At 48.7% G+C, this 16,716-nt stretch overlaps 1 protein-coding gene across 3 annotated transcripts in view; it reads left to right on the top strand.

The window, feature by feature from the left end:
* LOC146863541 (coagulation factor XI-like) overlaps positions 1–16,716 on the top strand; it is a 381,607-nt gene that overhangs the window by 153,063 nt on the left and 211,828 nt on the right. The gene's annotated exons all lie outside the window — the stretch shown is intronic.

Genomic DNA, 16,716 nt, shown 5'->3' with positions numbered 1-16,716 from the left:
AATGTTTGTGAATTCCAAAAACTAGTAAACTAGCACCTATCTAAGGAGTACTTTGATGGGTGCAGCTTTACAATTTTTTGTTAAACCCGTCAGTTTACCTACTGTGGTCGCCAGTAGGTAGTTATAGTTGGGACATTGTTTCAATAGGAAAAGTGGTTTTTGACTTTCTTATAACTTTGGCACAGTGTGACAAAGCTTCACGAAATTTGCCCAAAAAAGTAGCTTTGTACGTCTAATTCTGTATGAAAAGTTTTGGAGTGATCCATCAATCAGGGGCCGAGAAAAAGGGAGAGTCAAAAAATATATGTTTCCCATGCAATTTCCTATTCCCGAACTACTGGGTGGAATTGCATCAGAGAGAGGCTGCTCTCGGTCCAGAAAGAGCCCTTTTTGTGATTTGGTATAAATCCATTCAGTAGCTGTGGAGTTATTAACGAAAAATCAAATTTGTATATATAGGGACGCAAAACCTTCATAGATACACAGAGGTGGATCCGTGAAGACACGAGCCACCAGCAATGCCAGGCTTGGCTGACCTCAAGCTGACAGGGCGATTGTGGTGGCTATTTTAAGTATCAATGAACGGTCCCTGGGTCTTACATTTTTCTGGAAAATGATTAAAGGGGTACCCTAACCCCAAGGGTGTTTTAGAGAAGTGTGAGAGGGACCTATGTTGGGTACAAAATTAAGGTATATCGGGGGTTTTCCACTTTGGTACTCTGTGGTTTCCCCACGAGGTTCAGCACGGCTCCCGTGCAAATCCGCAATGGACCCATAAATCTTGACGCACTTTGAAAAATAAAATTTTCAGACTGACTCAGACACAGGTGCTCTCACACCCATTGACAGACCCACACAGGCAGTTACACACTCACTAACAGACCTACGCAGGTATTCACACACCCACTTGTAACACACAAAAAAACTTTGCAGGGGGGGTCCAAGGGAATGAATATTTAAAGACCTGCAAGAAGTAATACCCCAATAAGCATACACTATAAACACAATGAACTTCCCGGGTCTAAATCTAAAACAGCTTAAAGCAGTGGCACGAAAAAAGAGATTAAAAAAGTACATTTGTGTCGTATTAACAAAAACCTAATAGGGGAAGCAATCCCTTTTTGAGGACGAATGCCCTCACTCACCAAAGGTGACATGCTTCATCATTTGGGCTTTCTCCTCCCAGTGGGAAAGCCTTGTCCCACTGAGGGCTACAACCACCTCACTGAGAGGTGGGAGCTCAGGGATGTTTTAAGTTGTACCTGAAGTCTGGATGCTAAAATCCCAAAGACGAGCAGTGCAGTGATGTGAGGGTGCAGCGCAAAAAGTGAGTGAAAAAAGTGTATAAAGATAAAACTGCCTAGTGCAGATGAAAAGGAACTTTATTAGCTCATCTATACTGGCAGGAATAAAAAGCAGTGCAAAGCAGAGTCTATTGAAAACTGCTAGATTGAGAAATTGGTCGACATGTTTCAGCCATCAACCATCTTATAAGTATGTCTGGCTTTCTTCAGGACCAAAAAAACAAAGCTGCTACTGTGAAGTGCAAAAAATACCTCTGGTTGCAATTCTGTACTACAACATAGTACCGACGGAGAGAGTGGGGCTCCCTTCCCTGAGTTGTAACCAGGTTGAGGTGGGCTTACTTGTCCTCCAAATTGGACAAGTTCCAGTGATACTGAATCCGCACTTGGATTACTGGTTTTGTATTAAGAATCATTATTATTATATTTTTTGCACTTCACAGTAGCAGCTTCATTGTGTTTATAATTCACACACCCACTCACAGGGCCCGATTCACAGAACTAACTTAAGACAAAATCCTAAACTTACTGCTTTTGGTATTCACAGAAGGCATTTAGTAGTAGTAAAATTTGGATGTTGTCTTAAATCTGTCTTAAGCCTGTCCTAAGTTTGTCTGAAGTCTGTCTTAAGTCTGTCTTAAATCTGTCTTAAGTCTGTCTTAAATCTGTCCTAAGTTTGTCTTAAGTTTGTCTTAAGACTGTCTTAAGACAGACTTAATACAGACTTAAGACAGACTTAAGACAACATCCTAACTTTACTACTACTAAATGCCTTCTGTGATGACCAAAAGTAGTACGTTTAGGATTTGGTCTTGTTAGTTCTGTGAATTGAACCCATGGATCCATGCAGGCACTCACAGACCCACTCACATACCAACTTAGGCAATCACACACCCACTCACAGACCTATACAGACACATAGGGCCCGATTCACAGAATTAACTTAAGACAAAATCCTAAACTTACTACTTTTGGTATTCACAGAATGCACTTACTACTTTTGGTATTCACAGAATGCACTTACTACTTTTGGTATTCACAGAATGGATTTACGACTACTAACTTTACGTCCGCACTCGGGCCGGAAACTCCGGCCCGGAGGCGGAGCTTCCGGGCCGGAGGCGGAGCTTCCGGCCCAGAGGCGGTGCTTCCGGCCCAGAGGTGGAGATTTTGGCCATGGCTAAATCTCCGCCATTGGCCGGAATCCCCACCTCCGGGCCGGAGGCGGAGCCTCTGGGCCGGAAGCTCCGCCTCCAGGCTGGAATTTCCGGCCCGAGTGCGGACGTAAAGTTAGTAGTCGGAAATCCATTCTGTGAATACCAAAAGTAGTAAGTGCATTCTGTGAATACCAAAAGTAGTAAGTGCATTCTGTGAATACCAAAGGTAGTAAGTTTAGGATTTTGTCTTAAGTTAATTCTGTGAATCGGGCCCATACCCACTATGAGACCCACACAGACACTCGCACACCCACTCAAAGACCCACTCAGCCACTCATAGAGCGACACATATCACACAGACACTCACTCAACCATTCACAGACCCACTCAGGCATTCACACACCCAGTGACAGACCTACAGAGGAACTCACACACCCACTCAAGATCCACTCACAGACCCACACAGATACTCACACACCCACTCACAGACCCATAACGACACTCGGAGTTCTATGCTGGCACTTTCACATCTCTCACAGTTCCACACAGGCTCTCAAACACCCAATCACAGACCCATGCAGGTACTCACACATCTACTCACAGACCCACACATGCACTCACAGACACACTCACAGACCCACTCATCCACTCAAAGACCTATGCAGCAACTCATAGAGACACTCATATACCTATGCAGGTACTCATATACCTATTCACAGACTCATGCATCCACTTATGCATCCACTTACAGACCCACACAGCTACTCACACACCCACTCACAGAGCTATACAGGCACTGACAGAGCCACTCACAGAGCCACAGAGAAACTCACACGCCCACTCACAGACCCACACAGCCACTCATTCACCCATTCACAGACACAGACAGACCCTTACACACCCACTTACACAGTCCCACTGAGACACTCTCATACCTACTCAGAGGCTCACTCATACATTCATACATCCACTCACAGACCCACACAGACACTCACATACCCTCTCACAGAACCACACTGGCAGTCACAGATCCATTGAGAGAGCCACACAAGTACTCATACATCCACTCAGACATCCATGCAGGCACTAAAAATTCTACTCGCAGACCCACACAGGCACTCAGAGAGCAAGTCACAGATCCATGCAGGTACTCACACACCCACTCACAAATGTATGCAGGCACTCATATACCGAACACAACAAGATTATGGACGGAGTGCTGCAACTTTTCAACCACTCACCCCAATCACAGATCTGGGTTGAGTCCTTCATTCTTTTGCTCACCATCCCACCCCAGTTTGGACACAGCCATATGCAAATCAGCCTTGACCCTGCTCCACATGGAAACAGTCCAATCTGAATTGCCAAGCAAGGTCCTCCCTGGACCTGAAGCAAGTATCCTGTGACCGGATTCAGGGAATCACCCCTCATCAGCCGGTCTAGCTCGAATCCAGTGTTGCAGTGAGCACAGGGCCTACGTCAAGCATACCCATGGCCACTTACAACAGACAATGCACACACAACAAGATGTTTCTTTTGGCACTAATATACCCACTCACAGACCTAAGCATCCACTTACACACCCACTTAATTACATTCACAGGTACTTGCACACCCCCTCACAGACCTAGGCAGGCTCTCACAGACCCACTCACTGACCCATGTAGGTAGTCACACACCCACATACAGACATTCAAGGCACTCACACACCAACTTACAGATCCACATAGACACTCACACACCCACTCACAGACTCACACAGACACTCACACACCCACTCACAGACTCACACAGGCACTCACACCCACTCACAGATCCAGACTCAAAACCATACATCCACTCACAAACCCATGCAAGCATGTCCTAAACGTGCTGCTTTGTATTGAATGTCTGCTTTTGCTTTGTGATGTCATTAATTAAAGTCGAGGGATGTACATATTTAAAATATGTATTCTTTAATTTTCAATTAATCAGCAAATAAGAATTCTCAGATTCATTCCAATCACATGATCTGAATTAAATGACCATAGAGTACTTGTAGCCTCGTCTATGTTCTGACCCCCGCGGAGGTACCATAGTACCCAAAAATTATTACAAAGAAATAAAACTTGTTTAATTACATTTACAAAAACATTATGTATTTTACATCGAGTACATATGTGATTTTTACCTTTTAAAACGTATATAAAGTATATATATATTACAAATAATATCAACAGTTAAAAAAATATATTACTAAATTAAAAAGCAAAATAAGTTGTAAGATACTTAGTGCTAAAAAAAAATTCTTTAAATTAACTAAAAAAACTAAACATTACAGGGACATAATACTTTGAAAATAGAATTTGAACAATCGTTAAAATTCACTGGAAAAAACAAAGGTTACAGGGATGTTATTGGTAGGAAATAGAATTTAAAAAACCTTAGTAATTCACTCAAAAATAAAGTTTACAGGGACATTATAGTGAGGCTCAGATTGTACATACACAAAACCATTGAAATTCAGCCATTATAGTTATCTGAGCTAACTATAACTGGAGCCCTCGCCCAACAATGGTCTTTACTGGCAACGGGACCTTGGTGTTTGGCCACGGAGTGCTGTCGTCGGGTTATTCTTTGAAGCCAGGAAGATGGTGACCTTGTGGGTTTTTCAGCATGCCCTGTCTATCCTCAGGTCATTCCTTGATGATGCTGGTCTTGTGGCCATGTGAGTTGTCCGTGCTCATTATTTCCCTGGCTGCCTCAGGTGACTCCTTGACGCTGCAGGTCCTGTGGACACGTGGCTGGTTCCACACATGCAATGCTCATCATGTCCCTGTCGGCCCTCAGGTGACTCCTTGATGCTGCAGGTGCTGTGGTCACGTGGCTGGTTCCACATGTGCAATGCTTATCATTTCCCTGTCTGTCCTCAGGTGACTCCTTGATGCTGCAGGTCCTGTGGTCATGGGGCTGGTTCCACACGTGTAATGCTTATCATGTCTCTGTCTGCCCTCAGGGGACTCCTTGATGCTGCAGGTGCTGTGGTCACGTGGCTGGTTCCACATATGCAATGCTTATCATTTCCCTGTCTGTCCTCAGGTGACTCCTTGATGCTGCAGGTGCTGTGGTCACGCGGCTGGTTCCACACGTGTAATGCTTATCATGTCTCTGTCTGCCCTCAGGTGACTCCTTGATGCTGCAGGTGCTGTGGTCACGTGGCTGGTTCCACACGTGCAATGCTTATCATGTCTCTGTCTGCCCTCAGGTGACTCCTTGATGCTGCAGGTGCTGTGGTCACGTGGCTGGTTCCACAAGTGCAATGCTTATCATTTCCCTGTCTGTCCTCAGGTGACTCCTTGATGCTGCAGGCGCTGTGGTCACGTGGCTGGTTCCACAAGTGCAATGCTCATCATGTCCCTGTCGGCCCTCAGGTGACTCCTTGATGCTGCAGGTGCTGTGGTCACGTGGCTGGTTCCACACGTGCAATGCTCATCATTTCCCTCTCTGCCCTCAGGTGACTCCTTGATGCTGCAGGTCCTGTGGTCATGGGGCTGGTTCCACACGTGTAATGCTTATCATGTCTCTGTCTGCCCTCAGGGGACTCCTTGATGCTGCAGGTGCTGTGGTCACGTGGCTGGTTCCACATATGCAATGCTTATCATTTCCCTGTCTGTCCTCAGGTGACTCCTTGATGCTGCAGGTGCTGTAGTCACGCGGCTGGTTCCACACGTGTAATGCTTATCATGTCTCTGTCTGCCCTCAGGTGACTCCTTGATGCTGCAGGTGCTCTGGTCACGTGGCTGGTTCCACACGTGCAATGCTTATCATGTCTCTGTCTGCCCTCAGGTGACTCCTTGATGCTGCAGGTGCTGTGGTCACGTGTCTAGTTCCACAGGTGCAATGCTTATCTTGTCTCTGTCTGCCCTCAGGTGACTCCTTGATGCTGCAGGTGCTGTGGTCACGTGGCTGGTTCCACATGTGCAATGCTTATCTTGTCTCTGTCTGCCCTCAGGTGACTCCTTGATGCTGCAGGTGCTGTGGTCACGTGGCTGGTTCCACACTTGCAATGCTCATCATGTCCCTGTCTGCCCTCAGGTGACTCCTTGATGCTGCAGGTGCTGTGGTCACGTGGCTGGTTCCACATGTGCAATGCTCATCATTTCCCTGTCTGCCCTCAGGTGACTCCTTGATGGTGCAGGTGCTGTGGTCACGTGGCTGGTTCCACAAGTGCAATGCTCATAATTTCCCTGTCTGCCCTCAGGTGACTCCTTGATGCCTCAGGTGCTGTGGTCACGTGGCTGGTTCCACACATGCAATGCTCATCATGTCCCTGTCTGCCCTCAGGTGACTCCTTGATGCTGCAGGTGCTGTGGTCACGTGGCTGGTTCCACACATCCAATGCTCATCATGTCCATGTCTGCCCTCAGGTGACTCCTTGATGCTGCAGGTGCTGTGGTCACGTGGCTGGTTCCACATGTGCAATGCTTATCTTGTTTCTGTCTTCCCTCAGGTGACTCCTTGATGCTGCAGGTGCTGTGGTCACGCGGCTGGTTCCACACGTGTAATGCATATCATGTCTCTGTCTGCCCTCAGGTGACTCCTTGATGCTGCAGGTGCTGTGGTCACGTGGCTGGTTCCACACGTGCAATGCTTATCATGTCTCTGTCTGCCCTCAGGTGACTCCTTGATGCTGCAGGTGCTGTGGTCAGGTGGCTGGTTCCACACGTGCAATGCTCATCATTTCCCTGTCTGCCCTCAGGTGACTCCTTGATGCTGTAGGTGCTGTGGTCACGTGGCTGGTTCCATACGTGCAATGCTCATCATTTCCCTGTCTGCCCTCAGGTGACTCCTTGATGGTGCAGGTGCTGTGGTCACGTGGCTGGTTCCACACATCCAATGCTCATTATTTCCCTCTCTGTCCTCAGGTGACTCCTTGATACTGCAGGTGCTGTGGTCACGTGGCTGGTTCCACAAGTGCAATGCTCATAATTTCCCTGTCTGCCCTCAGGTGACTCCTTGATGCTGCAGGTGCTGTGGTCACGTGGCTGGTTCCACACGTGCAATGCTCATCATTTCCCTGTCTGCCCTCAGGTGACTCCTTGATGCTGCAGGTGTTGTGGTCACGTGGCTGGTTCCACACATGCAATGCTCATCATGTCCCTGTCTGCCCTCAGGTGACTCCTTGATGCTGCAGGTGCTGTGGTCACGTGGCTGGTTCCACACATGCAATGCTCATCATTTCCCTCCCTGCCCTCAGGTGACTCCTTGATGCTGCAGGTGCTGTGGTCACGTGGCTGGTTCCACACATCCAATGCTCATCATGTCCATGTCTGCCCTCAGGTGACTCCTTGATGCTGCAGGTGCTGTGGTCACGTGGCTGGTTCCACATGTGCAATGCTTATCTTGTTTCTGTCTGCCCTCAGGTGACTCCTTGATGCTGCAGGTGCTGTGGTCACGTGGCTGGTTCCACACATGTAATGCTTATCATGTCTCTGTCTGCCCTCAGGTGACTCCTTGATGCTGCAGGTGCAGTGGTCATGTGGCTGGTTCCACAGGTGCAATGCTTATCATGTCTCTGTCTGCCCTCAGGTGACTCCTTGATGCTGCAGGTGCTGTGGTCAGGTGGCTGGTTCCACATGTGCAATGCTCATCATTTCCCTGTCTGCCCTCAGGTGACTCCTTGATGCTGTAGGTGCTGTGGTCACGTGGCTGGTTCCATACGTGCAATGCTCATCATTTCCCTGTCTGCCCTCAGGTGACTCCTTGATGGTGCAGGTGCTGTGGTCACGTGGCTGGTTCCACATGTGCAATGCTTATCATTTCCCTGTCTGCCCTCAGGTGACTCCTTGATGCTGCAGGTGCTGTGGTCACGTGGCTGGTTCCACATGTGCAATGCTTATCTTGTTTCTGTCTGTCCTCAGGTGACTCCTTGATGCTGCAGGTGCTGTGGTCACGCGGCTGGTTCCACACGTGTAATGCTTATCATGTCTCTGTCTGCCCTCAGGTGACTCCTTGATGCTGCAGGTGCTGTGGTCACGTGCTAGTTCCACAGGTGCAATGCTTATCTTGTCTCTGTCTGCCCTCAGGTGACTCCTTGATGCTGCAGGTGCTGTGGTCACGCGGCTGGTTCCACACGTGTAATGCTTATCATGTCTCTGTCTGCCCTCAGGTGACTCCTTGATGCTGCAGGTGCTGTGGTCAGGTGGCTGGTTCCACATGTGCAATGCTCATCATTTCCCTGTCTGCCCTCAGGTGACTCCTTGATGCTGTAGGTGCTGTGGTCACGTGGCTGGTTCCATACGTGCAATGCTCATCATTTCCCTGTCTGCTCTCAGGTGACTCCTTGATGGTGCAGGTACTGTGGTCACGTGGCTGGTTCCACATGTGCAATGCTTATCATGTCTCCGTCTGCCCTCAGATGACTCCTTGATGCTGCAGGTGCTGTGGTCACGTGGCTGGTTCCACACTTGCAATGCTCATCATGTTCCTGTCTGCCCTCAGGGGATGTATGTCGTTACAACGCACACTTTTACAACGCATGCACTTGCAACGCATTTTTTACAACGCAACATCCACAACAACGCATTCCATTACATAGCATGACACTACAACGCATTTTTAAAAACTACCTTTACAACGCATTCCATTACATCGCATACTACCTTTACAACGCATACCATTACAACGCATAATATTAAATTGCATTTAAGGTAAGTATTGGATAGTATAGGGGTAAAAATTACTATTCTAACTCCAGGGGGTGCAACAGTAGGGTAAGTGTTGGATAGTATAGGGGTAAAAATTGCTATTCTAACTCCAGGGGGTGCAACAGTAGGGTAAGTGTTGGATAGTATAGGGGTAAAAAATACTATTCTAACTCCAGGGGGTGCAACAGTAGGGAAAGTGTTGGATAGTATAGGGGTAACAATTACTATTCTAACTCCAGGGGGTGCAACAGTAGGGTAAGTGTTGGATAGTATAGGGGTAAAAATTACTATTCTAACTCCAGGGGGTGCAACAGTAGGGTAAGTGTTGGATAGTATAGGGGTAAAAATTACTATGCTAACTCCAGGGGGTGCAACAGTAGGGAAAGTGTTGGATAGTATAGGGGTAAAAATTACTATTCTAACTCCAGGGGGTGCAACAGTAGGGTAAGTGTTGGATAGTATAGGGGTAAAAATTACTATTCTAACTCCAGGGGGTGCAACAGTAGGGTAAGTGTTGGATAGTATAGGGGTAAAAATTACTATTCTAACTCCAGGGGGTGCAACAGTAGGGAAAGTGTTGGATAGTATAGGGGTAAAAATTACTATTCTAACTCCAGGGGGTGCAACAGTAGGGTAAGTGTTGGATAGTATAGGGGTAAAAATTACTATTCTAACTCCAGGGGGTGCAACAGTAGGGTAAGTGTTGGATAGTATAGGGGTAAAAATTACTATTCTAACTCCCGGGGGTGCAACAGTAGGGTAAGTGTTGGATAGTGTGGTGTAATATTATGCGTTGTAATGGTATGCGTTGTAAAGGTAGTATGCGATGTAATGGAATGCGTTGTAAAGGTAGTTTTTAAAAATGCGTTGTAGTGTCATGCTATGTAATGGAATGCGTTGTAGTGGATGTTGCGTTGTAAAAAATGCGTTGTAAGTGTAGTGCGTTGTAAAAGTTGCATTGTAAAGGTTGTTCCCCGCCCTCAGGTGAATCCTTGATGCTGCAGGTGCTGTGGTCACGTGGCTGGTTCCACAAGTGCAATGCTCATCATTTCCCTGTCTGCCCTCAGGGGACTCCTTGATGCTGCAGGTGCTGTGGTCACGTGGCTGGTTCCACACGTGCAATGCTTATCTTGTCTCTGTCTGCCCTCCGGTGACTCCTTGATGCTGCAGGTGCTGTGGTCACGTGGCTGGTTCCACATGTGCAATGCTCATCATGACCCTCTCTGCCCTCAGGTGACTCCTTGAAGCTGCTGGTGCTGTGGTCACGTGGATGATCCATGTGTGAAATGGTCACCATGCCCTGTCTGTCTTCTGTTTATTCCTTGATGCTGCTTGCTCAGTGGTTGGTCCTGCAGGTGGGATGCTCACCACAGCCCTATCGTTCTCTTCTGGGCTGGCTCTGCATGGCACCTGCAGACATGTTGTGTTGATTGTTGATCTCAATTGGTCTCTAGGCCACAGAGGACCTGATGTGTTGGAGATGTTCCTTTTGCAGGACATGTGTGGAAAACTGGGTTCTTGTTGCAGTACCCCCCACCCCACACACACACACACACCTTTTGCCTGAGGTGTACTGAGTCCTTCCTAACCAGATTCCCAGTATTAGTGTTCTTTTCCTAAAACTGTTCCACAATTGGCACCACTTCAGCAACCCTACAAGTCCCTAGTACATGGCACCGCTGATACCCAGGGCACTGGCACTGAAGAGGGTCCTCTGGGGCACCGCTGATACCCAGGGCACTGGCACTGAAGAGGGTCCTCTGGGGCACCGCTGATACCCAGGGCACTGGAACTGAAGAGGGTCCTCTGGGGCACCGCTGATACCCAGGGCACTGGAACTGAAAAGGGTTCTCTGGGGCACCGCTGATACCCAGGGCACTGGAACTCAAGAGGGTCCTCTGGAGCACCCCTGATACCCAGGGCACTGGAACTGAAGAGGGTCCTCTGGGGCACCGCTGATACCCCGGGCACTGGAACTGAAGAGGGTCCTCTGGGGCACCGCTGATACCCCGGGCACTGGAACTGAAGAGGGTCCTCTGGGGCACCGCTGATACCCAGGGCACTGGCACTGAAGAGGGTCCTCTGGGGCTGCAGCACTAATTGTGTCACCCCAGGGACCCCTCACCAAGACAGTGCAGGCTGCGTGTCTTGGGGCAGAGAAAACTGAAGAGTCGAAATGAAACACATCCCTTTGAGCCATGTCCACAGACACTGCATGAGATATAGGTAGGCCACCCCTACTGCAGGCCTTACAGCCCTAAGGCATGGTGCACTATATCCTATGTGTGGGCATATTTGCATGGGCAGAAAAGACCCTACAAAATCTAAGTCCATTCTTGAACACTGTAAGTTCACAGGGAATCTGTGGAGAATACTTGGGCTGTACACCCATCAGTACGAGTGCCCCAGCACTGTGATAGCTTCACTTCACTTTTCTTCCTCTATCTCATGAACAGACTGATCAACTCCTAGGGGGAATTACATCTGGGTCCCCATTGGAACCCAGCCCCCTGAAGTATATGAAACTGGGTAGGGAGCCGATTGTGCCCAACCTAACTTCAATTCTCAATCTGGCCATCTCCTGTGAACGTTATCCTTTTAGGTAGAAAACAGCGTTTGTCAAGCCTCCACTGAAGAAAACCAACCGGGACCCATCAGAAACTGAAAATTATCGGCCCATCTCTTTGTTACTTGTTCCCTCTAAGATCTTGGAGAAACATCTAAATGCCCAATTACACTCCTACTTGGAGCAGCATCACTTGCTTGACTGCTCCTAATATGGAATCAGGAATGGCCACGGCTCTGAGGCTGCCTTAATATCCACAGTAAATAATACGGACCTAAGTAGAAGCTGAGCATATTTCTTTGTTAATACTACTGGACCTATCTGAGGCCTTTGATACCGTCTCGCCAACGAGACTGAGCAACCATCTTCAGGAGATTAGTGTGTCAGACTCTGCCTTGGAGCTCCTGTCCTTATTCCTGACAGATAGTTCACAGAAAGTAAAGATGGACCAATTCTATTCGGACTCCATATCCACCTTCTGTGGAGTTCGCAGGGCTCCTCTTTGAGTCCCACTCTATTTAACATATATGTTTCTCCATTGGCCAAGGTGATTAGAGCATTCAGGCTGGAAGCCCTGTCCTATGCGGATGACACACAGATAATTGTGTCCATCACAAACAGCATTGAGGCCTCCACAGCAAATTTTAACAGCTACATGCAGGCTGCGGCCTCCTGGATCTGGATGGTAAACAACCATATTCGACTCAATGGGGACAACACAGAGGTCCTGGTATTTGGCAGCCAACAATCCTTATGGACCCAATCCTGGTGGCCAGAAAGGCTCGGACCATGCCCCTGCCCTTGCCCTGCTGCATCAGCAAAGAATCTTGGTATTATAGTTGGCAATTCACTCTCTTTTGACCCCAGGTCAACAGAACTGCCTCAACCTGTTTCTGGGTTCTTACGGTCATGAGGAAGATCTTCTCATGTCTCTCTCTTCTCGAAAGCTGGCAGTTGTTGCCTTGATTTTGTCCAGGTTCGATTATTGCCGGGCTCTTTACCTTGACATTAACAAGGGATCCATTCACAAACTGCAACTTGTCCAGAATGCAGCAGCGAGACTCGTGATAGATCTTCCCAAATTTCATTCGATATCCGCTGCCACTCGTAAGTTGCACTGGCTTCCTTTAGAGAAACAAATTCTGTTTAAGGCCGCATGTATAGTTCATAGGGCACTTCACAACTCTGGTCCAGAAGGAATCAAACATCTGTTTCAAGCTACGTCCCTACTAAACAGCTGTGGTCTGCCAGCAAAAAGTGGCTGGTAGTGCCCAGGTTTAGGAGGGCAAGGTGGGGAGGAAGAGCCTTGCTGTGGGCGCCTCTAAGCTCTGGACACTCTTCTCTTATTGATCTTCTGCCTAGAGTCGCACCTTCTCTTCCATGAATCATTAAAGACCTGGCTTTTTGCCCTTTAATAACTTAGAGGACTTACCCCTCCTAGTCTCTGACCATTGGTTCTGCCTTAGCGCCTTGACGCCTTTGGGCAAAGTTCGCTCTTCAGTCGGTCATTCATACTGTACCACGGGATGTTTGGTACTAAACATCTCCTCTTAATAAATTCACACTGATGGCTGTGTTGGATTTATTAATAAATGCACATAGGAGACCCTTTAGAGCCCCCTAAAAACCCACCAAGCAGAGGTGTGGTCACTGACTAGTCGTAGCCAGCCTGACACCCCAGACATGTCTCTGAACTCATGGAGTGAGAGACAGCACTCTCAGGGGCCAGGAACAAGCCTGCTCTGGGCGTTGGTGCTCCACACATTCGCTAGACCAGGATGGCCTGCCAGAGCAGGAAGCTTAAAAGGTGACACTGCCTTTGAAATGCAGCCCAGGTTTCTCCAGATAGTGGGGGATGCCAACCTCCCTTCCCTGCTCCCCTTTTGGTGGGAGGACAGGCTGGAATATTAGCTAGATTAGGTGTGCCCACATTCAGCCAGCATCACCACTAAGGTGAGGAAGGCAATGTGGACACTAATTTTCCAATTCCTCCATCTTGAGATGGTAGGAAATTAATGTATCAAGGCAAGGGCAGTGCCCCTTCCCACAGGAAGCAGTCACTTAGAGGGTGTGGATACCCTGAAGGTAGGTAGCCCATTTGCTACTATCTGTCGCTCCCTTTAATGCCCCTAAATTTAGTAAATTGGTGGCATCCCTGGACCCTGAACTTAGATTCCATGGACCTAAGAACAGCAATGGACAAAGAAGAGCTGCTGACCTAAGGAACAAAGATCTGCTGCAGAAAATTGGCGCCAAACCCTGCCTGCTGCATTAAGGGCTCTGCAATTGTGGTGTGCTGTCTCGTCCTGCAACTGTGAGGCCTCCAAGAACCCACAGAGCGCCTGCAGCCTTTAATCAATTGCTGAGAACCTTCCCTGGAGTGAAGGAGCTACTTCTTGGCACCAATCCGAGAAGTCCAGTTTACCAACTTGCTGCTCCCCGGTGACTCCAAAGCAGCACCAAAGCAAGTAGAGGCACACTAGCTCTGGAGGGTCAAATCTGCCCCTCCACCTGTGAGAGGATACCAGTACCTACCAAAGCCGTTTCGTACCAATACCGGGGGTACCGGACCCCCAACACAGAAGTCAGAGAAGAAAGTTCTTACATAAATTAGAGGAGCAACTTTAACATGAGATGTACCATTTAGGTGATTTTTTTAATACGAGAAGCATTTCAGGAAGATTTTTTTACCTGTGCGGACTGTTCGGGTAATGTTTTTAGCACAAAACTACAATTCTGAACTCAAATCAATCAGTCAATCAATCAGACATTTATAAAGTGCGGCAAATCACCCATAGAGGGTCTTGAGGCTCTGGAGATGTTGGCTGCTGGGTGGTGGTTTGATCATTTGAACATCCAGATTTTGAGTTCTTTTCTGAATTACTGGAGCGATGGTGTAGTCCTGAGGTTCAGGGGGAGGTTGTTCTACACCTTGACTACCAGGTGTGAGACCAAGCATCCTCTGCTGTTGGTTCGGCGGATCTGCAGGATTTCTGCAGAGGAGAGAGAAGCAAGTCAAAGGTTTCTGAATTGCGGGAGCGACGGTGGGGTCCTGAGGTTTAGGGAGAGGTTTATCCACGCCTTGACTACCAGGTGCGAGACCAAGCATCCTCTGCTGTTGGTTCGGCGGATCTGCAGGATTTCTGCAGAGGAGAGAGAAACAAGTCAAAGGTTTCTGAATTGCGGGAGCGACGGTGGGGTCCTGAGGTTTAGGGAGAGGTTGTCATGGCCCAGCAGAGGGGGCGCCGTAGAGCAGGTACGGCATGAATGCGTGTGACAGAGGGGCCGGTAAACTACAAATCCCAAGGTGCACTGGGGAAGACTGCCTTCATTATATAAGCCCCGCCCCCACGTGAAGCGGTGCTTGACACTCAAGTTCCTGATTACTGCCGAGAAGTCACGTATTTTCTACTCCGAGTTGAGCTGCCTGCTTCTGAGCCAGAAGTTTAAGAACCGAGTATTTCCCCTCAGCGCAGATAACACCGCGACACCCGCACCCTGCCACAGCTGTTTCCAACCTTACCTGGAAAGACGTTTATGTCGCTCGACCTTTCCCCGAAGGTGACCAGCGAGACGCTCACTTTCCCAACGGGAACCGCTGCAGGCTCTTCGAACAGAAGGAGAGCGCTGCGCATGCTCCCTGCTTCACCCACTACTCCGTTATCTTCCCCTCCCAGTTGCGGAAGTAGGCTGGGTGTATTTTCCCCGCGCTTCATTCTTTTCGGACTACCAAAGGCTCCCTGCCCCGGGAAGGACTGAACTGCTGAGGACCCCTGTTTTCTGCTGGATAGCTTTCATACGCGACACAGCAGCGGAGTCGCGCTCCTACCCCGCACGCCTCCCTGTGTGCCGTCAGCTTCCCCCCTTGCCAGAGTGCCGTTAACCTTGGTCCAGGAGTGGAAGGCTATTCACATGGTGCGCTTATGATAGCGCCGATTTCAGCTTGAAGACGAACGACGTTGGTGCATGACTTGCCAGTTGGCGTCGAACGGATAAGTATCCAGTAACTTTCATATTCGAGACTGCTTTATAATTCAAGTCCATGTGTTATGTTACTTGGTTATAGAACTCGCCTGTTGCAACGACTGCCTCCTTGCTGGTACAAAATTGTAAGTGACAGTCTGTGGAGTGGGAGGGGGTTGGGGAAGCGCATGACCGTGAACCCTGCTGAATGTGTATTGTGTTCTCGTTGCAGGGCATAGAGGTAGAAGCTGAAGTAAGACCTCATCCTTCTTGCCACGTGGGTCCACAGTACAGGCGACAACTCTGTTTTTGTTTCCTTTGTCCCTTTTTTCCCTTCCCCGGTAGGGGTGTTATCTGTGCCGCATATATATACTGCGCGCAGGTGTCACTTCTTAGGGGAGGAGATTACCTAGCATCGTTCCTGCTGTATCCGGCTGTCAGGTTAGTGGCACTCGTTATATACCTGACCACGACAGAGGTTTATCCACGCCTTGACTAGCAGGTGCGAGACGAAGCATCCTCTGCAGTTGGTTCGGCGGATCTGCAGGATTTCTGCAAAGGAGAGAGAAGCGGGTCGAAGGTGTCTGATAGGTTGATGGAAAGTCAGGCATTTGTTGATGTATGCTGGTCCTTTGTTGTGGAGAGCCTTGTACGTATGGGTCAGCATCTTGAATTGGCACCTCTTCTGAATCAGGAATCACTATAGTTTCTTGAGATGGGGTGTGGTGTGGGTTCTTTTGGGGAGGTCGATGGTGAGTCTTGCCGCTGAGTTTTGGATAGTCTGGGGTCTCTTCAGGAGGAATGCTGTGATTCCTGTGTAGAGCGTGTTTCCTTAGTCCAGCCTGCTGGTGATGAGGGCCTGCATGACGGTCCTTCTGGTGTTGACTGGGAGCCACCTGAAGATCTTGTGGGGCATGGGTAAGGTGTGGAAGCAGGCGGAAGAGACTGCATTCACCTGTTTCTTCATCAATAGAATGTCCTCCAAGATTAAGCCGAGGTTGCGGGCGTGGTCTGTCGGGGAAGGGGGTGGCCCAAGGTCT

This window comes from Triturus cristatus, chromosome 2_2 (assembly GCF_964204655.1).
Source record: "Triturus cristatus chromosome 2_2, aTriCri1.1, whole genome shotgun sequence".
Lineage (NCBI taxonomy): Eukaryota > Metazoa > Chordata > Amphibia > Caudata > Salamandridae > Triturus > Triturus cristatus.
The sequence above is the reverse complement of the archived record's forward strand: the minus strand, read 5'-3'. Positions and strand labels throughout refer to the sequence as shown.